Source organism: Anas platyrhynchos, chromosome 5, assembly GCF_047663525.1.
Source record: "Anas platyrhynchos isolate ZD024472 breed Pekin duck chromosome 5, IASCAAS_PekinDuck_T2T, whole genome shotgun sequence".
In the NCBI taxonomy this organism is placed as follows: domain Eukaryota; kingdom Metazoa; phylum Chordata; class Aves; order Anseriformes; family Anatidae; genus Anas; species Anas platyrhynchos.
This window is the reverse complement of record NC_092591.1, coordinates 63426792-63450879: the sequence shown is the minus strand read 5'-3', so window position 1 is coordinate 63450879 and position 24088 is coordinate 63426792. Positions and strand designations below refer to the sequence as shown.

The window sequence follows — 24088 nt, the reverse complement described above, 5'->3', positions numbered from 1 at the left end:
CTGGTGACGTGGAGGAGGTGGCAGAATGCTGTGCAATCAGATTTGCAGGTGTAGTCCGACAGGGGTGCGGTTTAATGGACTTGAGGGCAGATCTGTCATTCAGAGAAACCTGGACAGGCTGGAAGAATAGACTGTCAAGAACCACATGAAATTCAGCAAGGACTTATATAACATGAGGAAAACATTTTTTATTGTCAGGTGAACCAAGTGCTTGCACAGGTTGCCCTGGGAGGTTGTGGAGTCTCCCTCCTTGGAGATATGCAGGAGGTGTCTAGATGTGGTCCTGGGCAACCTGCTGTAGGTGGCCCTGCTTGAGCAGAGGCTTGGACTAGATGGCCTCCAGAGGTGTCACTTCCAAAACAAACCATTCTGTGAACTTAAATCTGCAAAATGTAGTAAAGGTTACAGAAAGATTGAAATATGCTTAGTCAGAGTAATATGCATCGTGATAGTTTTATGCTATAGTAAAGTCCTCTAAACATTCAACAATCCACTGAGATTCATCCAAAGTGAATTCTCATTATACTTGTCATGCAAGCAACTTTATAATCTTAGGAAACATATTGCATTTTGAGGTTTATTTAGATGAATAGTGTTTCAAATTTAACTGCCTAAGGTAACTGCTTGACAAAAAAAAAAAAAGGTGCTCTATGTGGGAAGACTGATGTTCTTTTCAGTGCTTGTTTACTGATACTGGGCTCGATAAAAATCATTTTCTAAGTCAGTACACAGAGGGTAGGTGTGTATTTCAGAGATGATTGCCAGCCCAGTACCTGCTTTCCAGATGTCCAGAAAGAGAATAACGCACATTCCTCCAGCTCAGGAGAAATTCCAGAGAAGATTGGATAAATTCTCAGTTGCCCATTAAACTCTTCTACTGTTTGGTGTTTTCTAAATCTTAATAGGAAACTTTCCCATCTTTGCCAGTTTTCCAGAATTCAGCTATGGTCTACCTCTGTAGAGCACTAAAGACACTTTATTGTGGTAGGCATAGCACATCTACAGGCTATCTGGCAGACCTTAAACTGAGTATGGTTAGTGAGATCATTTTTCTGTAGGCATTTATTCAGTGTTAAATGAGAAGAATGTTCTTGGAAAGTGCTGTTGTTTACAGGCCTTGTGCCTAGAGGAGTTGAGTGGTATCTCTAGGATCTGGGACTGAGGAGATGGGACGTGATGCAGCCGGGCGCTTTGGAGAAGTTGGGCCCTGCTTGAAGGGTACTTCTTTCAAGGCTGATCTGCTTTCCTGTATTCTCAAGCAGTGGTTGAGTTGTGATGGTGAGAGCAGTGGTTCCTGGGCTCTCCTGCTGGTCAGGGCTCCAGGTATGAGCGTGTTCTTGGTCCTTCGCCTAGGGCATGAGCTTGGAGGCTGCCTAGTGCGCTTCCTGAGGCAACCCAGGTCCTGGTGTCAGTCGCAGTACTGAACTAAGCTATCCATGTTGCCAAAGTTAGATGGCTATCAAAAATAGCAATTGAAATAATGGAAACGTGATCTGGGGTGAAACTGTAGATTTGAACTATGCTCAAGGTCTGAAAAAGAAGGCATGCCAGTTTTATACTGCTTCTCATGAAATAAGTAACAAATGTTGTAAAGGGGCTAGATTTTTTTTTTCTGTCCTGCTTATACTTTCTTTTTATTCCTAGAAGAGATTCTAACTATGGTTACTGTTATTTGTGTTAGCCTAACTTCTTGCGGAGAAGAGATTCATTCTCTTTGTGTTCTTCTGTCTGCATTTCATTTCTTAGAAGTTTAACCAACAGCTACTGTTCTGTGAAGCTCTGAGTGACTGGAGGTAGAAAAAGGGCATTTTCTTTAGCAACAGGAGTTTTGCATTTGCACTTGTCCTAGACAGCTTTCTCTCTCGCAAAGAGATGTCATGCACATAATGCGGAATAATGATGCATGTTTGCAAGGTGACAAGTAAAGTAGAAGATGAAGATGAGATGTTTTGGCAGTTTCTTCTAGCAATTAAAATACAACTTCTAAAAACAGATTTATATTCAATAAAACATAGTGCTACCTAAGATTTAACAAAAAGGTTAAAAATGTACTATATTAAACATCTAACTGCATTTGCTGTTATGGTAAGACCTCTTTGCTTCCTAGCAAAGTAGGCTGGCAGTTCTTGCTCTCTCCTTGCTTGTACCTAGTCATTTGGGCCATGGTTGGGAGGAAAACGGAAAAAAAAGAAAAAAAAAAAAAGAAAAGGAGAAGCAGAGAGTCTTTTTCTGGGTTGCACAGCCACTATGGCAGGAAACAGTTTGCTTCCTACACAGAGCTTGTCTGGGCTTTGACCATTTGAGTTGAAGACTGACTTTGCCTTGATATAGTTTCATGAGGATGTTACTTTGCAGCTCCTCTGCTAGCTTGATGTAGGAAACAGTACCGCCCTCATCTGCCCCTCTGGAGGTCAGTGTTACTGGCCTGGGGCTGATTTGCCTAGAACCTGCTCTGAACTCTGCTCTTCAAGGGGGGTGCAGTGGCAAGTGCACTGCAGGACTTGTCACAATAGCTTCTGCACTCTCAGCTGGAGTCTCAGAGGGGTTGTCAGCTTCAGATCCGAGCTCAGTTCCCTGTGGGACCATACCCACAATGTTCTTCCCAACGCACGGGCTCAGGACACCTTTCTAGGATTGGGGTAGTTGTGGTCACTCTTGAACTGAAGTTCCACTCAGGAGGCAGTCTAAAAGTGCTTCCCAAATGGCAATGTGTGCTATTAAGGATTATTGATTGAGAACAGTTTCTGTTATCAATTTGTGACCAAACAGAGGGAAAAGTAGAAAACGAGCCTCTTTTAGCAGAGTCAGAGGAAGGTTTTTTGCCTGGTTTCTGGGCTTAGAAAGGAACGTACTCAATTGAATTCACATCTGGTTGGCTGATTCTCTTCATGGAGAAACTCCAAATTCATTGTGAAGATTAGAGTAAGCGTTTATGGTTTTTCAGGATTTTGAATGGAATTTGAAGTATTGTGTTTTCAAGCAGCGGACAAATCAGTTTTCTCATAGGTATTTGTTCACGTTCTAATTTTGGCATTTCTTTGTCTATATTCTAAATTTAAAAATTGTTTTATACTTCGTGTTGTGTCTTGGGATTTTATAACGTGCTCAGTCTTACTGCAGAAATGAACACAAATCCATTGAAGTTCCTCATGACAAAAAGTTTTCATCTAAAAGACATTGCCAAGTTAGCTGGAATCAGCTTATTTATCAAAATAAGCTGCTTATTAATGGGAGTGGAATTTGGAAATCATAAAAAAAATTTTTTTGATAAGTGTATAATAAGCACGATTTGTTTTAAGAGTACAAACACGCTATCTTACTGTTGCTTTTTCTTCATAATAATGGTTAACAAATGCATTCATATCTGAAAGAGGTCTCATGAGCAAGATAAAGAAAAATAGTTAGCCTGTAAAAAGTGCTTGCCAGCTAAAAATGTCCTTCCTTTCAGACTTTATGGATCCCTTCTTCTGTATTTAAACTCATATATTGCAAATTATGTAGTCTTTTTGTGTAAATTGGTCTGGGTTTCTTAATGTCCAGCATTGCAGAACTTGAGAGCATTCCACAGTCTTGGCAATTTGTTATTAACTCATTTCTGGCATGTCTTTCCATCTTTGTTCATATATATATTTCTTAAGTGTCCTGTATTCCAAGAAGCTCAGAAACTGTAATCTCCCCCTAAACTTTTCTTGATCTTTATTTGAAAAGGATTTTTTTTTTCTTGATTAAAATGCATTTATAGTGATGCCTAGCTTAGTTTCCTCTTTTGGATATCTCTTGTGTATAAAGTGCAAGAATTTATAGAAATTGAAGAACTGTCTATCTGTCTGCTTATGCAGTAGCCTAAAACTGTTGGAACCTTTGTGCTCTGTTACATAGGCAGAACAGTTTGTCTACACTATTTCATATTAAAAAGCAGGCATTCGAGCCTTTGGGCTGATTTTAAAAGAAATCTTGCAAATACCTTTAATTAACTATAAATAAATGGTTGTATGTTGCTTATTTATGTGTAGGATGCAGGTATTACTAAAATACTTAATTCCTGATTTTGATAATTGTGGTGCAGATAGCAGCCACAGAAAATTATCATGTGGTCATCTTTGACGTTTGGATTAATTATTTGAAGAACTGTTTGTTTTGGCTAAGAAGAGGATAAAACTTTAGATTGGAAGTTAGTGTTCTGAAGAGTCCTAATCAACATTTTGTTTTTTCGAACTTCAACATGTTGGTTTCAGCAGGAACTTGAATTCTGTCAACAGCTTGTTGCAAAACATCTGTGGACCAGGAATCTGAAGACCAAGTTCAAGAAAAACTTTTGCTGCCAGTTCCAAATGTTTTTTAAGGAAAGAAGTGAAGAAGTTTAGTTACTCTAAAACTTCTGGTTTGTTTGTTTGTTTGTTTGTTTTTCCTCCGAGTCCTACATGCATGTAATACAAAGTCATTGTAGGGGGGCATTGCTCTAAAACGCTCTGCTCTTTGGTTAACCACATCAAAACAAAAAAAGCCTTCCTGAGATTTTTGTTACAGGATGCTAAGGTAGAGACAGAACAGTCTAGAACGGTCATTCTGTAGATTCTTTCTAATTTCATTTTAATTTCCACACTGGGAAAGAAGATCTCTAATTTGTTTAGGCCTGCAATTGATTCAAGGAGAGGATACCGACAGAATGATGCTGTTCCGGACTGAAGACAGAGTCCACGAGGTACAAATTCCTTCTCGGGTGCTAGTTTGGTCTCTTAAAGTATTATCACTATTGAGCTGTAACAGCTGATGAAATAAACTTTAAAAATATATTTTAGAACTCTTATTTTTCTTTCTGCTTAGACACTGAAGCCAGCCATCAACACCATCAATTCATTTTAGTGTTTCCATATTTTTTCCTAAAAATTCTGTGGATATGTAAAGGTTTTGTTGCAGTAGAGGTGGAGAATGTATTTGCACTGTATTATCACACAAAGAGGGGGTCTGGGCATGCCTGATGCTGTAACCTTGTTCTAGAAATGGTTGTCATTGCTTTGTTCTGAATCTCTCTCTTAAGAGGTTTGGTGACAGTGGTGGTGGTTGTTACTGTTTTTAGCTATGTATTAGAAAGTCTCAACTTTTAGATTACTGAATTAAAAAAAAGTATTAGACGGAAGTAGTGAATGCCTTTGAGATGATCAGAGGGGACTAAAATCATTAAGGGCCCTAGATGAATCTGGATCGTCAGCTCCTAGCCTCTGCTGCACTGAAGGGGTCTCAACTCACTTTCTTTGATGTAAGTGGTTCTGCTCCTGGCTCAAGAATCTTATCACCACCTTGTGTTTTATTAAGGTGTGACACTTTTCAGTCTGCAGCAACTTTGTTTGCCAAATCTGAAACGTTTGACCCAGATTTTTCAGGCTGGTAGCATTGCTGAGTTTCCTGCCAAACTAAACATTTTCAAGAGTATGCCTGCTCAGCACTGTGGAAAGTCAAGCCCTGTGACTTTGGTGTCCAGTTGTAGCAATTAGGGAATACCTGTAATAAGTGGCTTTTCAACATCACGCAGAAAATCTTTGGCAAGGGCACAGAGTTATATGCTAGTTCCCAAAACAGCAATCATTCGACCGTGTGACTGATCAAACACTTGTATTATTTCACTGTACAAACACTTCCCCTGATTTATTTTCTGTTTATAATTGTCCACCTATTGCAGCTGTTCTCTCCCTCTCCTAGAGGCAATGAATCTTCTTTGGAACACTTAATGGATTAGTGCTGGAATCAAGAAACAACCTTTAAATTTCAGCAATATCAATTACAGTATTGTGCATTTATCTTCCTTATTTTATAATGAGCTCGTAAGTGTTTTTGAGCAAGGATTCTTATGAAACATGTTTGTATTCTTTTGCATTTTTTAAAGCAATATGTTTTTTTTAAACACTGATTGTCAAGGCATAAGAGACTCTGACCATTTATGTTTGCTTTCATGGCAGTATTTTTCATAGCCTTAGCTGTAGGCAGTCCTGGTTTCATAACACGGATTGTATGTAGAATGTATCCCTAAGTGGTCTGAGGAGCCCATCAGCCCTGTTCTGCCATAGCATAGTTGTCTAAAATCTATATGAACTGTCAGTAGCATGTTTGCCTCTGTCTAGGAAGCTCAGGGTGCATTATACTGTTAGCATCCTCTGTTCAGCTTATCTCATTTCATGTGACAGATGATATGCACAGCTTTTCCACACACCCTTGCTTTTCTGAAGTTCCTTTTGGTCACTTGAGGTGACACAATTACAGGTGAATTAAAAAAAAAAAAATCTAAATTTTGCTGTGCGGCAAAGAATGTTGAGGTCGTCTTGATATTCCATCTGAATTTTCTCACATCTGTGAAGTGGTTCTAGGAAGCTCGTAAACAAGTGGCTGCAGTCGGTTCAGGGAGATCAGTGATTTTCTGCTCCCAGCTTTTCTTTTGAAGTATGGGAAGCGCTAGCACCATTTATACTCTGCTTTCTGGCATTTGGGAGAGAGTTTCCAAGCTGGTGCGGAAATGTTGGAAATGTTGGATTTGTAATAATTCTTTAGCTTTGGACAGCTTTTTGGTGTGCTGAAAGACACGATGTATGCTGTTGAGCATTGGATTATCTCCTTAAACATATTTTGAACATGTTTGAAGGCTGGGGTGTTGGGAGGGAGGTTCTGAAATGATTTTAGAAAAGTGTAAGGCATTAGAGCAAGTGAAAAAAATCTTGTTGCATTTAAATATGAGAGATCAATGACACTTTGCATGCAAAATTGATTAGTGAAAGTGCTAGATAAGATGAAAATATTATGGTGCAGCTTTCTTTTCTCTTTATATACATCTTAAAGATGTTACTTGAAGATTTGTAACTTTTTCAATACTAAGACTATTGATATTGAGTCATAGGCCATCGTTAAATCTGCATTTAGGCATGTAATTATTGTACAAATATTAGCACGTCGTGTTTTGTAGAAATAAAAAGGCATGATCCAGGCTTTCTTTTTGTAGCATTTATTTTCCCTCTAGTAACTCATGCTGCAGAATATTGAGTTGCAAGCTACCATTTATAGATGGACATTTATTTACTTAAGGCAAGTATAACTCGCATGGGTATAATTTCATAAGTAATTCTTCTTCTCAGCTTTGGAGTTTGTACTTCATGAAGGACAAAACCTAAGAATATCAGTCAATATAAAGATTTCCAACCTTTTTGTTTCATTACTAATTTAAATCTTTTGAAAATGAACATAGTTATTTGTGTGATTTACTATTCTTTTACTATATTATAAGCAGGACATGGTTCCTGACTTTTCTTCTGTGCTTTTTACTTTATCCCTGCAAGCGGAGCTTAATTTGGCTGTGTGAGCTGTATTCACAGGTGTTCTGAAGTCACTGGAGACAAAAAGAAAAAACACAGTAGAATGTCAGTTTTGGGGAGCAAGTGGACCTCAAGATTGCTAAAGTATAAAGAATAACCCTAGTTTTAATTGTATATACTAGCTAATGCTAGTAAATGTTACCGTAGCTGGGAATTTACATGAAATGATATAGAAATGTATCCATTTTGGTGTAGAGAAAAACGCTCTGTATTTTCTCATGCCTATTGCAAAGCCTGATCTGCTGGCATTACTCTGGTAGCTTTGAATATACCTTAAAGACTCTGCTGCATTCTGTGTCAGGAGAAATTCTTTGCTAATTTTTTTCTAATTTTTTTTTTTAGCCACTGACTAAATCAGTAAAGTATGAAGTCAACCAAAATTAAAGATATTAATGAAGATGCTGATTTACTGCATCCGATAACATGAAGCAAGTGTTCTTAAAAATATACAAGTCTTCATGTTTTTAGTTCCATACAAATGCACCTTACTAAACACACAGTCACCAGAGAAGAGGAAGAATGCCCGGATTGTTCAAATCCCGTCATATTGTTCCAGAAATTGTGCTCACTGTTATTACGGTTAGAGGGTGCGGTCAGTGCTTCAGGCAAGAGGCCAACAAGTGAGATGCTGTTGCTGTGCCAGTTTCATGAAGATGGGTTTGTGGAAGTGGACAGCGTTAGTCACTTTGGTTCTATCAATTTAAGACGGTACATCATTTTGTTACTGAAGTTGCCTATAGGAAAACCATAATCTAAATCTGTAAAGCTGACTTAATGTAGTACTTACCTTCTTCCTTATTGCCATGATTTCACCTTTAAAAAAAAAAAAGATCACGAAATATGTTGCTTCTGAGACAAGGCCTGAGATGTTCTTCCTGCAGGCCACCAATTTCATTTTTACAGGATGTGTCAATTCTTCCTAGGAATTGTTCATCTCTGAGACTGTTGGGGATAGGATACTTGGCACATGCAAGTCAAAATTCACAATGGTAGAGGGAAAAGGAGCTGATACTCTTGGGAATGAGTCATAGCTACAGTATTGCTGTCTCGTTGTGGCTTTGGGGAAGTATTTTTTGGAATGGACAAGTTTTTGATGAGCCATAAAACCGAGGTCTGCCCACTCTGAGTATTGATCTCTTCATGCAAACGTAGGAGTGTTAGCCACTGTTTTCCGTAAGGCTGTGTCTTGAGTGATGACATCCTGCCTGTGTTCCTCCAGCAGCTTCCCTCTGATGAAGTGCAATACGTCTAGCTTTAAAATTGTTTTTTGTTTTCTCTGAATGTAGGGGAAAAAATCAATTTCAAAAAGAGAGTGTTATGTTTCATGAGTGGGACACTGCCAAATTATTTATGCGAGTAAAGTGAGCATTGTTGAATGTTAGATGGAGTTGGACTGCAGGAGGCAGTGAAACAGAGAAAGTTCCCTAGCTGTACAAATGGCTAAAAAGAAACTGCAGGGCTCTTCCACTATGAAGTTTGGATTAATGTAGAAGATCTTTGTAGTCACAAATGAAATTGTTTGCTACAACTGTTAGCAACTACAGTGGCAAAGAGAGGTTTGAAGGTACCATGAGGAATGAGAAAAGAACTGGCAGGTAGCACACATCTTATACCTCGCTACAAATGGCAGCTTGACCTTAAGATTACTTGTTTCCCTGTTAGGGAGAATTGGCTTAAGTATATGCCGATTTAGAATTAAAGGCTGATGCAAAAATTAAAGGATGCCCAGAAGTCTTAATTTAACCAAAACTTGTCATAGAAAGATATCTCAGAGATGAGAAGGCTTAAGGCACGCTTGAAGTTTTTCCAGTGTGCATTGATTGTATATTGAACTATTGAAGAAAATGAATACCAGCATAGAAAAAGTATGTTACCTCTTAAGTGTTTGGAGAAATAAAACATTGAAGAGAAGTAGTGGGGGGTGGGATGGAATCTGGGAGGCCATGTAAGGAAATGGTAAATTTTTAGTCTAACATACTGGAAGCCTTGTCATCAGTGTTTGAGAGAACCCAAGAAAGGGTTCTGCAAAGGATCTGATGTAGTTGCAGCAAGGAAAAACGATTGTTCAGCAGCCCTTTTTTTTTTTTTTTATCAGGTAGAATTATAGACTAAAGTTCTTCAGTACAGGGATCAAAGGATGTGGCATCTCAAACCATGTACTTACCAATGTGAAAGATATTTACTAGAGGTCATACGGGAAATGTTGTAAGATAAAGTAAGATTTTGGAACCAGAGGTAAGTGAAGAATGGGTCAAAAAGCTGCATGTCACTGGGTGACCGAAGAGTAGGTGGTAAATTATGACAGAAAATTACATTTTCCTGGATTCTGGTGGGAAGGCCAACTGAAACAGACTCTGTGGATAATGATTCAAATTTTGGTCTGCCACTCAGTCTGTAAACATGTTTATACATCCAGTTCTAACTCTGAAATGCGGATAAATCATTGTATATTGTTAATATCTTTGGCTTAACAATAATTAAATAAATGATGTCTTTTTTTGTTGATATTTTCCCTCTCCCCCTACTCTGGTTGTTATAGTTCTGTTATTGAACCATAAAATGTCTGAAACAGTGAGCTGAGGGCACAAAGATATCAGTTCTCCTACAGGCAGTGTGTAGTTTGACAGCTTGGTCGTTACATCTGGACATTTGATGGCAATTTCTGTGACCTGGAGGTAGTGTTTTGCTTGTGGTTTGCAAACAGAGAACACAAGTCAATGAGCTTTCTCATAACCTATAGTTTCAGATAACACTGTCTAGATCCTGGCAGAACTATTCTTTTCATTCCCTCTGCTTAATTTAGACCTGGGTGTTGTGGTATGTTCTCCATTCCCATATCCGCTGCTCATCTGCTTAAGTCACTTATTTATTTTCTTTACTTTTTTTTTTTTAATGTGGACAATTGGAGGAATGTTTTTAATATTCGTGAGTTATTCCATTGTAATACAAACACATTTTTTAGTTCATAGCTATGAGAAGTCTAGTTATGAGAAGAGAGTTCAGACTTCTGATGGTTTAGTAGACGGCAATATTGCATGGAGCAGGTTACAAGCATTTTCACTAGGCTTTCGTGTCAACCTATCTATATTTGTTCTAGTGGGTCTCTTTCCATATTTGTAGGTGCACTGAAAGTTGAACCCATCTATAAAAATCACTGGATAGTAACGATTAATTTGATGAACTTGTCTAGTTCGCTTTTTAGAAATTATTCTCCAGGTTCAGAACTTCGTATTTCCCATTGTCAAACTTGTGAAGTTTTTAATATATGGATGTAGGGTAACTCTTTGATTTAAGTTGATGGGATCCAGGTTAATTATATATAAAAGCATAAGTCAACATAAAACTATAGCTAGTAGCAGCTAGTTGGCATTGTCAGTATGTGTACATTATAGGTCTTTGTTATTTCAGACTGGACAATCTCTGAAAATATGAGCTTCAGTCCTTCAAACCAGCAGTACCAGCAGGAGTTGTTTTTACAATAATAATAAGAGGAGCTGTTTCTTTTTTCATCAATTTATTTCCTAGCCTTAGGCAAAACTTTGCAAAAGATGAAATTAATTTGGACGTTTAACTTTTAGGCTTACAGTCATATACTGAAGATTTGAGTTAAATTAAAAAGAAATTAGAGCATAGTTCTCTCTTTATATAGAGAGGGTTTTGTTGTTGTTCTGGGTGAAATGTAGTTTACGAAATAGAGTACAGTAATTTTCTGACTACTTACAGGAATTTGTAGGCCTGCATGTAACACTTTGCCTGTATACAATCGGTGTTTTCAAATTGGTAATGTTAAACTATTTAAGAAAATGTGCATTATTTTGAAAATATATCTATGGGGTGTGGGGTGCAGACCAGTATTTACTGAAAAATAGAGTCTCCATCCATTGGTCTCTGTTCTCTATATAGGTACAAATAAAATCTGTGTGTAATTGAAAAATCATTAAGGCACTCTATTGTGAACTTACTTGTGTTGGCCAAAATCATTTAGGTAATATCTCATGTCTGTTATGCTTTTTCTTAAGAAAAAATATATTTTTTTGCAAATTCCATGATGTTCTGTTGTGTTTTTAAAGGGTTCTCCACTCCCCAAATACTCAGAAAAATTGTTTTACTTTTGTGTTGTTGTAGATTGAGTTTAGAACAGAATTATTAGCTTTTCAAATGTCGTGGGTCAACACATGTTTCCTGGTATGCAACTGTTGAAAGGGTTTTTTTGCTTTTTTTTTTTCAGTTCATTTTTTTAATGTAACCCATACACACATTGTCAAAGCTCATATACTATTCTTCTAATGTTTGTCCAGTACTGCGTAGTCATTTTCAAATTTTCACATAATTTGTTTGGAGTTTACAGCAAATATTTTTCATATTTTTTTTTTAGTATGATCTGTTTTGTATTTTGAAGACTTCAGAATCTAGGAAACACTGATGCATCAGGAGACATTGCATGCAGCAGACTTTCTGCTCATCTTGTATCATTACTCCTGAGACAAAATGATGAATGCGCTGATACATGTAGGCAGCTTTGCAGTCCTTGCTGCTCAGACAAGACCGTCACGTCTGAGATGTTGACATCTCCAGCACATGACAAAGTCGTCATCTTACCAATACAGATTTTGTCTTGCAGTAGCATTTTACAAACTTCATGATATATTGAATTTTAGTTTTAGTGTGAGCATATGGTAAAGCTGTGTTCTTCCTTCCCTGTGGAAATGGTACCTGTCATCTGTTGTCTAGAGCAGCAGTTTCACACTTTCATGGGCTTGTAGGTGCCAATGCTGAGCTACTCACACAATTTGGACCTTGTACATGTAGTTCAGTCTTCTTTCAAGCTTGACTCTAGCAGCTGTAGTTTGCTTGGCTGTGTAATATTATTATATTAAATGAGGGATAAAACAACAACAAAAAAGCCTACTTCAATATTTCACCAGCACACTGTACAATCTATTAATAGTGGTTAAAAAATCCCCAAGTTTTCAGGTGATTTTCATGGTGCTTGTATCATGAAAGAATAAGTAGTCATTCTTTCAAAAGAACATGCTGTCCTTTTGGAAAGCTGTATTGCACAAGTGATGTCCAAGTCAAAAGTCTGTTGTTGTGTCGTTTCTTTTTTTTTCTTCTTCCACTTTTTATTTTTCATGCAGATGGCTTCCTCTTGGGTATAATTTGGAATAAAATTCAGTACTGTTAAGTGATTTGGCTCTTTCTTTTATTCAAAGTATGTAAGACATTACAGATGCCTTGAAATATTTCTATTTCCTCTGTATACTTATGGGACAATAGAAGGGAACCCCCCACGGTTGACTAGTGTTTCTATTTTTATATATAGGAGTAGCATGAACATCTGATTAGTTTTGAAGCAGAAACATGTTATTCGCTTAACATTTTCAAGAAGAATGTTGTTAACATTTTATTTTCCATGTACCAATTTTTACAATTCAATAGCTGCTTCTATTATGTAGCAATTCTTTGATAATATTTTGCTATCAAGTTTATTGTAATAATTACATATATTGCCCGTCTCTTGTGTGCCGTTTACATGAAAAATATATGTTTTCTATTTCAACTCCCTGTATTTTATGAGGTGATCTATAATTGATGATGTTCAACAATGGTCAGTTTGAAAGAAATTACAAGGGCAGCCTAGTTGCATTTGGATACAAGCAGCTGGAGTTACCTTGCCAGTAACTAAATAAGAGGAGGCCTTTTCTGGGTGTGCAGTCACCGCAGAGAATGCTTGCATGCAATCAAGATGTGCAAGTGTATTTATACAGGGTATTTTTCTGCACTTGTTAGCTATCTTGGGACATAGAGGGAAATGTATGCTCTTTTTCAAGCAGTAAAGTAAGCAGCTTACATATTTCAGTTGTCTGAACTTTGCATTGTTTTAATTGATTAGCAATCACTGGCATTTTCAAGCAGTGAAGTATTTTACAATTATTGAGTCTGCCAATTATTTTCTATTAAATTATCAAGCCATGATATAATTACCTAATGCCTATCAACCCACATGAAAATTATTTATGCCTCTGTATTCAATCCTATTCAGTACAAGAACCCAATTTTACTTGAAATGTTATAGCATTTTATGTTGTATGTTGCTCATAAACAACAACAACTAAACTTCTTTAAAAAAAAAACACAAATGGTTTCTTTTTTAATCTTTTTCTCCCAACTTTCTGGCTTCAAAGAGAAGCCACTTGTAATGCATCAGTTGATTTAGTCTGACCAGAGACTATTAATTAGCACCACTGATACGTGATACGATGTCCAGCAATTCCAGTTGCATCAGAGAGGTTCTGTTCTGTACAAACTGATGGTGTTTTGAGGTGAAGATAAGACTAGAGCATCTCCTGAGCTTAAGTGAATCGATTACCCTGATGATACCAACATAGGCTATACACTGCAAAGGAAACAAACAAAAGAAATCCGTGAATCCGTGTCAGTTTGATTCGGTAGAAAATTTCTTCTCAGCCCTTGGTTTGGCACATGACACTTAGTCTTGTAAGCAAGACAGGTCAGCCAGAATTCTCTGCAGCACCTGCCAGCCCCATGACGGGCTGGATGTCTGCTGTTGGCTCTCTTGCAAAAACTTGGATGTCTGATTAGGTACTTTGGTGGAAGTTTTGTCTAAATCTCTCTGCATGAATGGCTGAAGCTCTGAAGTATGAAATTTGATTATAATATCATAGTGTAAAGCTTCAAGTATTATGAGCGCTTTTGAGCCCTAAAAGGGAAAGAGGTGAGATAATACATATATAGGTTTCCTATACATGTTTGAAGGTTGGAGGAACCTCCACCACAGTATGGGCTGACTTGCACACAGGTGTTGAATGATGTCTTGCAAACGCTAATTCCAGGAGCATCTTTCAGAATTACATATATATCTCTCTCTATATATAGATATATATGTTTATGAGTTAAGGACTTGGACTTCAACTGTGGTGAGCCCACTGCTTACCTCAATAACTTGTTTCAGTTTTCATCCCCTTCTTAGAGAGTGACATCTTATTTTGAGGTTTGAATTTTAATGATGATGACTTCTGGATCTTGTAATACACTGGATCTGGGAATGTTTTTATCTGCAGTCCACTTACTAGTAAACACCTTATCTGTGTATCTTATAAACATCTCGCATCTCACTGTAATGTGTTTTTCAACTCTCTTAGAAAAGAAAAAAAAAAGAAAAAGCTGAGATTTCTTTGAGATTTGTAGTCAAAATCTTTTGAGATTTCAGCAGAGGGTTGACAGATTTTGGAATCTCTTATTGTGAAATTCACAATATTATATTTGTTTTCCAGCTCTAGTTTTATATTTTTGTCTTAGTTAGAAAACTTTCTTCTGCATTCTCTACACCACATTCTCAAGTGATTTTTGTAGCAATTCTGGGACTTCCCGGTAATGATACATGGGAAGGAATGAGGATTTTTTAGCTGGGAGGAGGTTTGGGAATTAGGTAATTCTGTCGTGAGGTGGTGCCTTCTACAACTGTCCTCAGTCCTCTGAGTTATAGTTTAAATGTGTGTGTGTTGGTTGGGGGGGGGGGGGGGCAGGATGGGAAGCATTAACTGCAGTTTCATTTGATTAAAATGCCTGGTTTTAAAGTGCCTTTTTTGTTGTTGTTGTTTTTACTTCACACGTTTCCCGTTGGATTAATAATAATTTATTCTCATAATGTCATACTAATAATTTTTGAGTTACTGGTGGTCTTTACCAGTAAACTTTCTAGATGACTGTTGATCTGGTTATAAATATACCAAGCAGTGGTAGACCAAGCACTGCTCTCTGAAAAGCCCCAGTAGAGGTAGCTTCATCGAGGTGTGTGTGTGCTAACGGTTCTCTTTTCCAAATTGTCAGGAAGGTAGTCTTTTAATCCATAGAATGTAATCGTAGTAATTTCTTCTAAAAAAGTTTAATAATCACATAGCACCAAATAACTATCTTTAATTAAATAAATAAAAAAAATTAATATATCCTGCCGTTGTGGTTGCGTTTATTAGTCAGATTGTAATTCTATTACTCCACCCTCCCTACCCCCCCCCCCCCCCCCAAAAAAAAAAAAAAGGCTTAATGGCATAAAAATGTTTTAATGGCTTCCCCCCCCATACTTAAATATACCAGTTATCATTCTGTTTCTGACTTTGATTTTTGTCTCCAATACAGCTTCAAACTACCTTTTTGTTGATTTATGTGATCTTGCTGTTGTGCTGAACTAGTCCATAAATTCCTGTGGACATTCTTGTGACCCTTTTAAAGCATAGAAGTAATGTATGTGGCCTGTAGTTCCCTGGTATTTCCCCCTTCTGGAAAACTTGGGGAATATTAACTAATATTAGTGGTAAAGAGCTTCTCAGCGCTTTCGTTTTACATGCAAGATTCTTGAGCTAGTCTGTTTGAAAATGTTGAATTTTATCAGAGTTTCTCACATTCTTTCTCTTTTTTTAATTCCGGTAACATCTGATGAAATAAGATGCTCCCATTTTACAGACCCACAATTTTAAATAGAACTCCTGATGCTCTATTTTACTCTGCTTATGATGGAGAAAGGAGAACATACAAGTTGCGGTTTTCTGGAGATTGCACAGAACTCAAACCCAAGATGTCTTTCAGAGATGGAGTACAAAGGAGAAATGCTGAACTGGAGAAAAAGTGGGCACCAGGATTAGATAGAAACTGAGAAGTACAAACTTTCTCATTGCCAATCCTCTCTGAAGTATCAGTTTGGCAGATTTTGGAATCTGTTATTGTCTTGTTTACAAACTGCTAAATCATGCAAACCTACCTAGAGGAAATGCAGATTATTTCTCAGAATTGCTGTGCTGCTGCCAAGCCATTAATTAGTGCACGTGACAGCATTTGCACTGGCACCAAGTCTTGTTGTTTACACTAGAGCTTTTGCTAGACCAGCTCTCGTACGGGTACTTTTCGTGCCACATGCACAAGAAGTCATGCCTGTAACGTAGTCAGGCAGCAGCACTCACTGGTAGTGACACAGCACTTGGCTTCGGGGGAACAGAGGACAAATGTGGCCCTGTGCTGATTCCCTTTTTCCACACAGGAAGCTGGAACTCCATGGAAAGCACCAGACTTTTCAGCTCTCTTTTCATGCTACTGCAGATGATGAGATATTTTAATTTAATCTCGGGGAGCGTGCTGACAGGAAGTGCATTTGATCTTTCTTCATTAACACTATGGGAATGTAAAATTCGGTAGGAGCAGCCAGTGCACAGAATTCATTGTTTTAATGTGATACATTCATCTTGCAATCCAGTAAACTTTTTTTGGGTATTTATTTCAGGTCTAGTCGAGGCTTTCACTCGCATGAGAAGTTGTTTCTTTGTGAGATTTTTAGCCACGTTTTCCTGTTTATGTACTTTCCCTTCTGTTTCTTTGTGGAAACTCACACATGCAAAAGCGGAAATTGATTGTGACCCTAAGTGGGGAACAGTAACATGAGGCATGTAAGAAGAATTGTTAAATTCCAAAATGAACAGACCAAAAGAATGAAGAAAAATATATCTCCTTTCTCGTAAGTTCCTTCAGTTCTTTTGAACTTAAGTCCCCTTGGCTGCACGAAGGTTTTGGTGTGGTGAACCTTTATCTCTGTCCCCTCAGTTTGCAGGTGAAACCGAACAGAGTGAGAGGTGTTAGGCGGTGGCTGGTGGCGGAGATCAACATGAGGGTGTGCTTGGCAAGGTGCTGAGCTGAAGGCTACACCCCTGGATGCACTCTCATTTCAGGTCTTCTACTTCTTACATGGCTAGAGGTGCTTATGCTGGGCTAGTTGTCTGCCAGACCATGTAAACTCCCTTGGGCTTTCCAAAATACCCTCTTCACACTAGCTGTCCCACACTCCTTGTGCTGGATTCCTCTGTAGTAATTGCAAGAGTTCAGTGGGCAGACTGACTTTCTGGTGCTGGCATTGGAGGGATGTGTTCGCTCTGGTCTACTCTAGCAGAAGGCTGCTTGGTGTGAACGTCATCCACATGCCAGATCTTGGAGGCACACTGTGTTTAGCAGTATGTGTATGTGAAAATAAAAGGGTAGGAGAAGGGAAGGCAGATGAATTTGCTCTTTGATGACCAGAACAATTGGAAGTGTTCTAATGTTCAGAAAAATTAGAACAATTTACTGGGACAGATGGCACTGCAATTTTGCTGGCATTATTTCTAGAGGGTAGACCAGAAGACTTGGCTCCTGTTTAAGGAAACTGATTAAATTTCAGTCTGTGGATGGGAAGAATCAAACAATACAAGAATAAGAAGTAAGCTGAGTCCTGCAGAGGTTGAGTATGACGTACCCCAAAACCTGGAATGGTTTGTTTTACAAGCATATGTTTTAGTCTAATTTCTACTGTCTATATTAAGACCAAATTCTGACTTCTTGATTTGTTTGCATATTTGAAGACTTCCTGTTCTGCGTTTTGTCATCTGGAGGCTGTTGGCATCTCCTTCAAATCTCTATGCCTATTTTGCTGTAGCTGGCACAGGCCTTCTCACTGCTAGGCCTCTGTCAACTCGATCAATGTTGTTTTTAGTATACAGGGCATTACCACCTGGTTATACACGCATGCACTCATGTATGCACCTTCTCTTGGAGTGTCGAGTCCTAGAACCCTTTGCTGGCAGGTTTAATCTAATTCTCAGAATTTATGCTCATATAAATACTTTTCTATATGCCAGTTGTAATTGTTGAATGATGCATGGTAATTACCCTGCTGTTCTTTTTTTTTTTTTCTCAAAACATTTGATCAATGCAATAATTATACATGCTGCGTATCTTTTAAAAAACACTATATAGCATTATCTAGAAAATCATTTGGGAAGTCATTAAAGACTTGAAAAAGTTTATGGTTGCTGTTGCATCACAGTGCTGATGCTGTCAAAAGAAAAAGGGTGAAGGAGGGAAGGCAGAGGAGAGAGGGAGAGAAGAAAGTGCATGAGGCAAGGCTAATGTTTCATGGTTGACTGATAAATACTATAAAATTCTCATGTACATTTCTAAATTGAAGCTGGTTTTCCAGGCTCCTATTCTTCAGGTGACTAGGAATCTCCTCAAGTATATAGACAGCACTCTGTAATAACAGGGGAAAAATAACACCAACAAACCAATTTTATTGTCGTAGAAAAGTGTCCGAATGCATTTTAGAAACTGCTTCTGAGCACTGGTAGTTCCAGGCTTTTACCTGGAAATAATTCTGAGTAACTTTAAGTGCATTAGTTTCATTTTAGACTACGCTAAAGATAGATAAGTGGTTTGTTAGAGACAAGATGTTGAAAGGCAGGAAGATGTTACAAAATTTTATGTATATTTTGTGTTCTGTTTATGTTCAGAGATATCCCCAGAGTTTCAAGCATTTCCTCAGATTTACAGCTTCATAACATTGCTTTTTTATTATGCCAGTGAGCATAGTAATTGTTTTGTTTTGTTTTAAGTAGAGGTATGTATCTGAAAAAGAAAATTTCCCTGTGCCAAAATTCCGTACATAAGTGAATGGTGAAATGGTGAAATATTCAGCAGCTGGTGCTAGGTCATGCAAGTCCAGATGGAACAAAATTCCTTCACATAATGTCCAGAACACGGTCCCTTATTTTCAGGGAGTCTTGTAGAAAAGTTGACAACGGTTTGTGTTAAAAACAAAACGTGGTTATTTGAGAAGTAAAAGAAAGCCTACAGAAGCAGAGTCAATAGAATGAAGCATTATGTCCAGAGTGATCCAGGAGAGAATCAACATTTGGTGAAGGAGTTAAAATGGGAAGGAAGGTGAATATCTGTCAGATGTTTTAAATCCCAAAGGGATCTCAATTGTTTATTACTTTACGTGCGTTCAGATAACTTTTGATGTTATTTAGCAAGAAACAAGTGCACAAAGATGTTTTGAGGAAATACAGTGTGAGAATATATTTTAAAAACGTTTAATTATATATCTGCAGTGGTCTGTAATGGTGTTTCATGCACCTAGTCATCTGTTTTCTTCAAGCTCATCCAAAAAATGCTTTCAAAAGATGACTTGCAAGGAATGTATCATGTGGTAACCTTTCTGAACAAGGTTTTTCCCCATTCTGTTCTGGTAATGCCATTAGAAGTAGTGGATTTCTGCTGGAAAGCTTAATGAATTGTTGATACAGAAAACAATGTTAAGTGCAGACAGACCAGCGTTCTAGGCTGTAGCTAAATAGACCCAACTGGAACATTGGTCTGGGTTTTTGTTTGGGACTCTGCTTATCCTCAGGGTACAAGCCCGGGGTAAATGGCACAGTTCTAACATGCAGTTCAGCAAATGAGTAATTTCTGCTCAGCAGGTACGGAAGTTAAATAATGCACTTCAGCTGTAATAAGGATACAAATCACTAAAATTTTTCTGTGACACTTGTACACCAGATACATACTGTTCAGTATAGTGATAGCATCAAGTCTTCACTTCCATAGCATCCAGTAAGACTCCTTCCTACGTCCTAATTCCTCCAGTGCTAGAATAGAGGTTGTGACTATTGCCTTCAATTTTTCAAGACTTTAGAAAGCTGATATGTATATCGAAGGTATGTGCTGATAAATGCAATGATTTATTTTCACATAGAAGGACAAGTCAAGGAGTAGTAATTTATATATAATTTATATAATTTATAGAAATTAGAAGGAATAAATGTCACTTTTAAGTGAGTGCTAATCACATCTAGACCTTAGAGGGAAGCCTTGCGGTGATGACATATACACTTTTTAAAGGTGGCAAACCCAGCTACAGTATTTCAAAATGTTATGTATGATTATTAAACCTGTCTAATTTCTTATTTCTTGTTTGATCTGAAAGCATTTTGTGGGAGTGACTAAGAGAAAGTGCTTTGCTTCACTGAACACCTGCAGTTTCAGGCAATGTTTGAAATGTCATTTCAACACGTTGACTGGAAGAACCCTGTTCCATGTTCTTCAGCCCAAATTCTGGATATTTGTGCCAGATTTTAGAAGGCAATCACTTGTAATCTGGAGTGGATTTGAAGCACTCACCACCCTTAGAGGCTATAAATAGTGAGTTGGACAATCTGATTCTTTCTAATTTTCAGTGTCTTTGATAGAAGCTGTGTTCTGGTTCCAAGAATTCTGGCAAATAAGTGAAACAGTATGGGAGTGCATTCATTTTTAAACTCTTTCTTTTCTTGTTTACTGAAGAAGCACATGACCTTTGAATTATGTTCACAGTGGTGCTTTTGTCTGTTTTGGTATAGCGTCTGGTTGGTAAGGAAACATTTTCCTGTTCTTAGTAGCCAGACTCTAATGGCAAGCCTACTGGTTAGTAGCTTGTATTTATACTAATTCGGAAAGTTCTTCTCAGTGTTGTTTGCATTTCAAATATTACACTAATATTTATTACCTGATTTTAAGGAAACTGAGACTCATTCATTGTTTAATTTCTTGGAGGAGCATGTTGTCTTTATTCTCAATCTCTATATTTATAAATTCCTTCCAGTTTATTTAAAAACAGATTCTCTGTATAGCCAGTGGGTGTACTCTGCTTCAGCTGTTTTCCTTAACAGTCACTAATGAGTGAGATCTAGAAAGCATTATACACAAGGTCATTTTAAGATTGGGAAGGATTTTCACTGACATGAGTAGGGCTTGGACATGCGCAGAAGTTGAGAGAGGGCTATTGAGAGCTTCCTGCCCAGCTCAGCAGTCACTTGGCATAGTTAGAAAAGTTTTCACTTTGCATTTCCGAGTTTACAGGGCAGGTGCTGGTATAAATTTTATATGGTAGACCTGCCAATAAAGTTTCATTACAACAAAGAGAAATATCATTTAAGTACACTTTATTTTTAAAAACATTAAAAATAGACCTACTGATACTTAAAAGTTTGAAATGAGTAGATTCTGCGTGTACTGTGCAAAAATCAGCTATGCATAAGCTGCGCATCCCACTGTGCGATGGGGAATTGTCCTGAAAGCCAATGGGCAGTGGGCACCAGCAGAGCCTGTGGAGGCAAGCAAGGAGCTCCTGTCAGAGCTGGTAGGCTTGGCAGGTCTATTTGTTTATTACCAGAATGTTACTGTATTTGTTGCACTTTGGCTTGTAGTCATTGAACAAATGGCTATTCAGTGGAGTTGTGTCTTTCTATCTTCTCTGAGCTACAGATTCCAGTCTTCATTTACCAAATACCTCCTGACCTTTGCAATACATACAGATCCCTAATGATTTAATTTTGAAACTTTTTGATGATCCTTTCGTCATAATGTCTGTATATATCTACCATATTATGTTATCTTTATAGCAGTCCTGCAAGATTAATGGTGGTATTTTCTTATTTTTAACTGATGTGGGATGAAAAACAAAAGGAGATTAGGTCAGTATTATCAAACTCGGGGACTAACACTGGATGCTTAGCTTGGAATGACTAGGATGTCTTTTCACAGAGTACTTTTTGATGTTCACAGCAGTCATTCTCAGTGGCAGGGAGGAGTGCTTAGCTCTTCTAAGTATACAGACTCAGAAGTGTTAAGCTGAGTATCTAGGACATGAAGAACATAACATGAGAAACTTTTGGTTTTGAAGATTTTCCCAGGACCATAAAACTCACTGTATATCAAAGGCAGAGTTTTAACTGCTTTTCACCTAAGACTGCCTAAGTTTTATTGTAGGGGATCTAAAGATGAATGTGTAGTAAATGCTTGTGTACAACTTATTCCTCACAATCTTTCAGCTTTTAGCGGGTGTCCGGGGAAAGAATACATTGATAGAAACATGAGATCTCAACCTTTCTTTCTGGTTCCTTTGCTATCTTTATTGTTCAACAATTCTAGAAATTTCATGTATTTATTTATTTTTATAATTCCCAATCCAGACATGGGCTGTTGCCTTCATGCCTTGTAAATTTTAAGTTTATGATTTTGTTAATAGAAATGTACTGTGAGTTTTCTGTGTATGTGACTTCAAGTATTCAGTAAAAGAAGCAATGAATACAAAATTCCATAAAGGCCATTTCAAGAATCTTCAGCAAACTGACTTCTCAATTTCAACCTTCCACTCTTCCATTTCTGGAACAAGTTATCAATCAATGATGTATTTCAGGCATTGAAAGAAAGAAAAACAAAACAAAACACTTTTCCCTTTGCTTTTGAGCTGTATTTCTTTTTACTCGTGCTTCTTGTGTACCTCTGTTCCGAGGTTAGAATTCCTACCAGTGGTGACTTCCTACCAGGTTAGGGTGACTTACACAGCAACAAGCTCTCGTAAACTTGGAGGAATAAATACGGAAGAGACTTAAGCTTATTTGATATGTGTGATAGGTGTTGCACATATTTCATCTGCTTGTTGCTGCAAGAGTAACGTCTTCTAAGAAAATATGATATACTTGAAGAATTACAGCATCTTCGAGGCAAGATTTTTTTTTGTCCGTGAGACATACAAAGTCATGAACTTTGAACATATTTTTCACAGGGATGGCAAAACGTATCCCTGTTATGAGATGACATCTTAGAAAATTTCGAATGTTCACAATTAAGTTTATAGAGATAATTAATAAATAGTTGAGAAATATTGCTCTATAAATAAGCATTTGTTGGAGTAAGTATTGAATGATTTTAAGTAGGTGTAAATGGAATATCTAATTTTGACTAGATAAACTAATGAGGAAAGCTGTTTTTAACAGCTAAGAGTGAATGTTAAGGACAAATACATCACCTGTGACTACCAGAAGGCTTGTCACCTGGATGCTAGTGGAAACTTTAATGGTAAGGAGACAGAAGTAACTGGGCAGTTACACAATCTTGTACTCTTTTTAAGCTTCTGCTATTAGCTCCTAATGGAAACAGGATACTGGACTTTTCTTTGTTGCAGGGTGGAAGAGAAAAGGTTTGAATACAGCTAGTACTTGCACAGGAAAGGATTGCACTGTAGTTGTGACACTGCATGCAAAACTCAATCATATCTAAAAGCAGCATTCAACGTTTGTATTCTGTGATTGTCTTGACTATATTATTGTATATACTGTGGTGGTTTTACCGTGCTGGGCAGCTAAACCCCACAACTGCTCTCACTCCCCCTCTTTTAGATGAGGAGGGGGAGAAGTAAGGCAAAGAACAACTCACGGGTTGAGATAAGGATAATTTAATCAAAGGGAAATAATAATAATAATAAAATATTATTATGAACTAAACAATTTAACTAAAGGGAAATAAAAAGGGAAAGGGGAAAAGGGAGGGGGAAAGGGAAAAAATAAAAAGAAGGGAGGAAAACAAACAAACAAATGAAGGCTATGTGGAAGTGCAGAGGAAAGAAATTACTCTCTGCTTCCCACAAATGAGTGATGATTGACCACGTCCTTGAAGCAGGGCCTCAACGCACGCAGCCGGTGTTCGAGAGGAGGACCGACCTTTTCCCAACCAGAGCCCACCCCTCCCTACTTCTTCCTATTTCCAGCTTTTATTTCTGAGTGTGACATCACATGGTATGGAATATCCCTTTGGTTGGTTTAGGCCAGCTGCCCTGGTGATGTTTCTCACCCCCTAGGAGAGTTAGAGAAAGGCCCGATGCTGTGCCAGCACTGCTCAGCAGCAGACACAACACTGGTGTGATCCCACTGCTGTTCCAGCTACAAGTGTAGAGTACGGCACTGTATGGGCTGCTGCAGGGAAAGTTAACATTCCAGCCAGACCCAGTACATATACATGTGCAAAAATGTGTACGTCTCGTACTGTTTATCAGTAGTTTTGTACTTCCAAAGATAATTTTAGTTGAGCTTCTGGGTTTC

General features: G+C 37.8%; 1 protein-coding gene across 7 annotated transcripts in view; it reads left to right on the top strand.

Annotated features, from left to right (window-relative positions):
* The window catches only part of SBF2 (SET binding factor 2), a 255561-nt gene that overhangs the window by 80782 nt on the left and 150691 nt on the right, over positions 1 to 24088 (top strand). The window lies entirely within an intron of this gene.